At 45.5% G+C, this 5,732-nt stretch overlaps 1 pseudogene; it reads right to left on the bottom strand.

Annotated features, from left to right (window-relative positions):
- Positions 1-2,817: 2,817 nt before the first annotated feature.
- On the bottom strand, positions 2,818-5,465 carry LOC119820702 (annotated as a pseudogene).
- Between the last annotated feature and the right edge of the window lie 267 nt (positions 5,466-5,732).

Genomic DNA, 5,732 nt, shown 5'->3' with positions numbered 1-5,732 from the left:
CCCCATGGCTAGTAGCAAGGGAGCATGCAATCCTACCCACTTAATGTTTCTCACAGCCCTCATAGCCTGAAGGGAGACATCCCTTGGCCCTCACCTTCAGTAAAGGTAGTTAAGGGTGTAATGGAGTCTGTATTTACATTCAAATATTTTCTAAAAATATGAGCATCTTCTGTATCTTTCGCACAATGTTAAGTCAACATGAAAATGTGTCACTAAAAGACTTCTATACTGAAATCACAGAGTGTGCTTTAGATTTCATCCATTTATCTAGGCCTCAGTTTATAGAAATAAAACCTAAGTGATTTCATAAAGTGTGTGTGTGTGTGTGTGTGTGTGAGAGAGAGAGAGAGAGAGAGAGAGAGAGAGAGAGAGAGAGAGAGAGAGAGAGAGAGAGAGAGAGAGAGTAATGGGAGATTGGAGAGAAGCCCAGAGATTAAGAGCATTTACTGCTCATGCAGAGGGCCAGAGTTGCCAGCATTTACACTGAGTGGCTCATCAATGCCTATAACTCCAGTCCACTTCCCAGGAATCAAGTGTCTTCTTCTAGCCACCAAAAGTATATGCACATACACATGCATGCTTGTGTGCATATGCACACACACCTACAAAAACAATTAAAAATAAAATAAAATTTAAAACCTAGTAATTTTCTAGATGTCTTCTTGATTCTTCATCTGTTAGCAACTACTCAAGGTCCAGATCCAGGTCCAGGGGGAGCAGGCCATCATCCAGCATGAACTGATTGGAGGTGTTATCTACTTACCTAATATCTAAACTGAGAATAATTTAACAGAACTGGTGCTTTATGTTTCTACTGCATGTACATATATGACAAGACTATGACAAACATATTAACACTCCTCATTTAATATGATTATATTTGTATTTATTTGTTATATTAAATTTAGATGATTTTACTTCTACTGCTTCATCCCAAATTGTCTATTTTGGTGTATCGTACTTCAAAGATTATTCTTTCAAATATTTTCCAGCACATATATGGGCAGAGAATGAGATAGATAGATAGATAGATAGATAGATAGATAGATAGATAGATAGATAGACTAAAACAAATCATTATATCCATAATTTGACCTGAATTACTATATCCACTTATTCCATAAATAGTCAATGCACAGAACATGTAAGTTAAAGACTTTATCCTCCCTTAATGATTCTAGGAAGCTTCAGATAGTGACAAACTCAAGTCAAAATGGAACTGGATGGCCAGCTCACTCCTCTGTCCCCAGTGCTTAGAGAAGAAAGCCAACTTTAAAGAGAGCTTGAGCTACATAGCAAGACTCTGCCTTTTAATAAACAAGCAACAATAAAAATTAAACTCTTAAAAGGGGTCATGTATATAAACCGAATGATATTTGGGGTTTTTCAGTGAGATGAGAGGCACCTGACAGTGCTGGCCAGATGGATTCACACACATGGGAAATCTGTGGTTATTTACATACATAGGAAGTTTGTGGTATATCATACACATGGGAAGTATGTGGTATTTCACATACATGGGAAGTATATGGTATTTACATACATGGGAAGTCTGTGGTATTTACATACATGGGAAGTCTGTGGTATATCACACACATGGAAAATCTGTGGTAATTACATACATGGGAAGTCTGTGGTTTTTTACATACATGGGAAGTCTGTGGTGTTTACATACATGAGAAGTCTATGGTATTTTAATGCATGGAAAGATTTTGTGGTATTTTACATCCATGTGAAGTCTGTGATATTTTACATTCATGGCAAGTCTGTAGTATATCACATAATGAGAAGTCTGTGGTATTTTACATACATGGAAAGAAGTTTGTGGTATTCTGGGTAGAAAAAATCACATTTTTATCTTGAGCAAAATATCCAACATATTGTCCATGATGCCCCTCTTTGAAGATGACCTCATCATTCCCCAAAACATTTGCACAATATAAACTACTTTTGTAAGAACAAATTCTGACCAAGGATTTTTCAGATATCACTAGAAGATTCTTTCCAACTGCCCTCTGTCCCTACATTATGTCAGGCGAGCACTCTTCATGTAGTTCCTAATCCACTGAGAAGTGCCATGCTGAGCATAAGCAAGATTTTGACCGAGTTGTAAGGTCAGAGGATACTTAATGAGCTTTTTTAATTTTCCAAGTGATAAAAGTCACAGAAGACTTCACCACCTGGACTCAGCTTACCAAGTGCCTCCATATTTGGGACCTCGATTTTCGTGGCAACCCTCAGGACCTATGAAGATTATTTCGGAAGAACCACTTTTGATGGTGGGGGTCCCAGTCTCCCCTTACTCAGTGAAGAAGCCACCATCAGTCACCCCTAGGGAAGAAGGAGCCCCAGGGGCTCCAGTACCCTGCAGGGCTGGGTACTGTGTACCCCGCAGGCAGGCTAGCCCGTCGCCCTCTCCTGTAGAATTTTGTAGATGCTGGTAGGTGTTAGGGTTAGTTTGTTTTTAACATGAGATTTAATTACTAACTCTGAGGGGAAGGATCCCCTGCTCCAACACCCGTTCCTGAGGTTAAGGTCTATTTATTACTTCCTTGTTGGAGAAGGGCAGGCCTCAGGACCTCTTTGGGATCCATGGGCAGCTGATCCTGCCCTTTTCCACCCCATCCTCCCAGGTCTGGCTCAGAATCTAACCTATTTATTGACCATCCTGAAGGCTTTGGGAATAGGCCCAACCTGGGGCCTTTATTCGTCTTTGGACCAGGACACTGCCCTGAGGGTGGGACTGGCTCATAGTGAGGAAACTGCTGTGCCCAACTGATGACAGGCCCAGTTGGGACCATGTGCTGACAGACTCACTCAGAGACCCTCAGGCCTCCTCTCAGCCTTCTCTTTGTCCAGATTTCCAAGGAGAAAACAAAACAAAACAAAGTCTTCATCTTTCTCCATTCAGAATAAGGCCACATAGGCACGGCCGGCCCTCTGTGTCTGCCAGGAAAGAGTCTTCACAAGGGTCCTTGCTGTGGTCCAAAACCTCGGCTTCACTGAGCAGCCTGTGAATTTCCACTTCAAAAGCTTCCTTGTTGACCTTGTGCTTCTTGAAGTAGGCCTCGTGGAAGTAGTCGTTCATGATGAAGCCCATGATGCCAAAGTGATAGGATCAGGAAATATCTGGGATGATGTACTCTCGGCCCCGGCGCTGTTCTGGCATTGGCATCCACATGTCCCTGGCCCACAGCTTTTCTGGAGTGGGCCACTTAGGCTCAAGCTCCTCCTTGTATAGATTTCCGAAGCACCCATCCCAATCCAGGCACATCAGTGCTGGATCCTCTGCCGCGTGTTCACACCCCCTGGTCATTCCAAGCAGAGATGCAGTACAGGCTGTCACCTTCCTCCAGCAGGTGGATGGACTGGCTCAGGACACTGAAGAAACCCACAGCGATGTCCAGATCCTCTTTCGGAACCATGGCAAACTTAGCCTCTGGAAACAGGCTGGAAGTGGCAGTGCGGCTGGCCTTATAGTGCTGAGACACATGAGCATTCCTGATGCTAACAGGAGTGTGCTGGCTGCCCTCAGACCAAACAGTGCCACCACATCCACATCTACTGTGGGGAGCCATCAATAAAAACCGCTATCATCTGCGGAGACACCCCTCAGGCTGAGAGCATTCTGTATGGGTAATTGGTTCCCTGCAATGACAGTCACAGGCACACTGAGGACCATAAGTCTGGGAGTGGTCAGGGCTGGGTCCTTGCAGCTGCACACACTCCCATAGCCCTCAAACTTTGCGGCAAGAAGCGCCTGCTGGGGCGGTTCAGTTCTGTGTCCAACCAGTGACATTTGGCTTCTTCAGCCAAGCTCAGGGGCACATCAGACTTTGGCAGGACCGGGTCACCCCAAGAGGAGAGGGCAGGAGACTTCAGGGTGTTTCTCGCCAAGTACAGGACCTCCTTTTCGTCCCACGAAGGCCCAAGTGTCCCTCCAGCCAAGGGCAGGGCCTGCCTGGCTTCCCAGGCTCCACAGCGAAGCCATCGCTGTATCTGTGAGGTGGAAGGAGCCTCATGCTTAACACTGCAGACCAACACACAGCCAGGTGCCACATATTGAGGAACAGTACTGTGGCCTCATTCTCATGAGGAGAATATGTGTCAAATACACGCTTTGCCATCACATGACCCATGGCCTGGCTGAGGACAATGACATGGATGCCTCGGCCCTGCTCTCGGGCCTCATCCTCTAGCACCGTGGTGCCGTCCACTGCCACACTGACTCTGCTTGTACGTGAGCACACTTCCACATCCAGGGCACGTCGGGGACTGTTGTTTCGGCGCCGAGGGAACTCCAAGTGTCCTAGGACCTCATTATAGTCTTGCTCTGGTTCCGGGTCTTCATTGGCTTTACTGATCGCTCTCCAAGTGTCTAGGATCAACTTGATGTGCACAATGACAGTCACCAGCAGGAAAAGCACAGCCCCTGTCTGACAGAATCTCTGCAGGGCAGGCTGGTTTGTCAGTTTGTATTTCCAGGTAAGATACCAGCTCGGTTTCTTCCTAGCCCCAAAGGAGTTGATGAGGGGACTAGGCTTCCAGTCATCCACACTGGATTATGGAGTCACCTCCGTCCCAGTCAGCCCATGACTACAGGAACGGCACAGGGGTCCTGGGCCCCACTTGGGCCCGCACAGCTCAGCCCCCAGCACCGCGGCCTCTGCCTCCTCCATCAGCACATGCTTTTTAATAGACTGTTTTCAGCTTCACCCAGGAAAACATGACTGTTTTGAATTCCTTATTTGGAAGATCACAGTAACCCTGGAAACCACATACCAGAAAATTACTGCCATGTCAGTTTGCTCCATCAGAATTTACAATGCAACATTTCAGCCCACAGGGACCTGAACAGCGGGACAACTTAACATTGCTCCCCAAGCCAGCCCTGGGCAGCTGGGATCTTACAACAGGAAGCCTGTCACTGGCCACTCTACTATGCAGGGGAACAGATCAAGCCTGGCCAAAAGCTGTTTCATTTTAAAAAAAAAATCTTTTTCTTCCCAAGTCATGAACATACAGGACAGAGCAAAATTCAAACTTGCAATGAACTAGGCGGAATTATTGTGAAACTCTGTGAAGGTAGGGGAAGGAGTCTTTTGCACATCTATAATTATGGGTCCACATGCGTGTATACTTTCAAAAAAAAAAAAAAAAAAGTCACAGAAGAGAGCTTGCAAAAGTTTGCAAGCATGTGCGCCATGAGCGTGTTCTCCTGTCTCCTCGCTCTTTTGCAATGTCTGTAGAGTCCCAGCTTCTAAACTAATGTCAGGATCATCCACACAGTCTCTGTGACCATCTCTGCACAGATCCTGTGTCTCCATGTGGCCCTCATCCCTTTTGCCATTTGTGTTTTCCCGAGAGAACTTCGGAAGGATCCCTCCTGGGCTTGGTCTATCTGATGTGTCACCTAATCCCCATGCTGCCACGCCCATAATGATGACAGCATCTCTCCCAGTCATGCTATTCATCATTTCACCATTTCCAGAAGACAGATTGTTATGGATGAGAATGTCCTGTGTCTTTAGATTGTCTGTTTCTTTTGCAGTAAATATCTCTCAAATTTCAGTAACTAAGTTGCAAACAATATGTCCATGAAGCCCATCAACACTCTCTCCTAGATTTGACTGATAGTCTCAAGTAAATGATACTCTGAAACCATTTTTATGCATTTCAGAGGAAACAAAGTATACCATTTGGGTCTCTCTTGCCTGTTTTCGAGGTCACTT

Source organism: Arvicola amphibius, chromosome 8 (assembly GCF_903992535.2).
Source record: "Arvicola amphibius chromosome 8, mArvAmp1.2, whole genome shotgun sequence".
NCBI classification, from domain to species: Eukaryota; Metazoa; Chordata; class Mammalia; order Rodentia; family Cricetidae; genus Arvicola; species Arvicola amphibius.
This window is presented reverse-complemented; position numbering and strand designations above follow the sequence as displayed.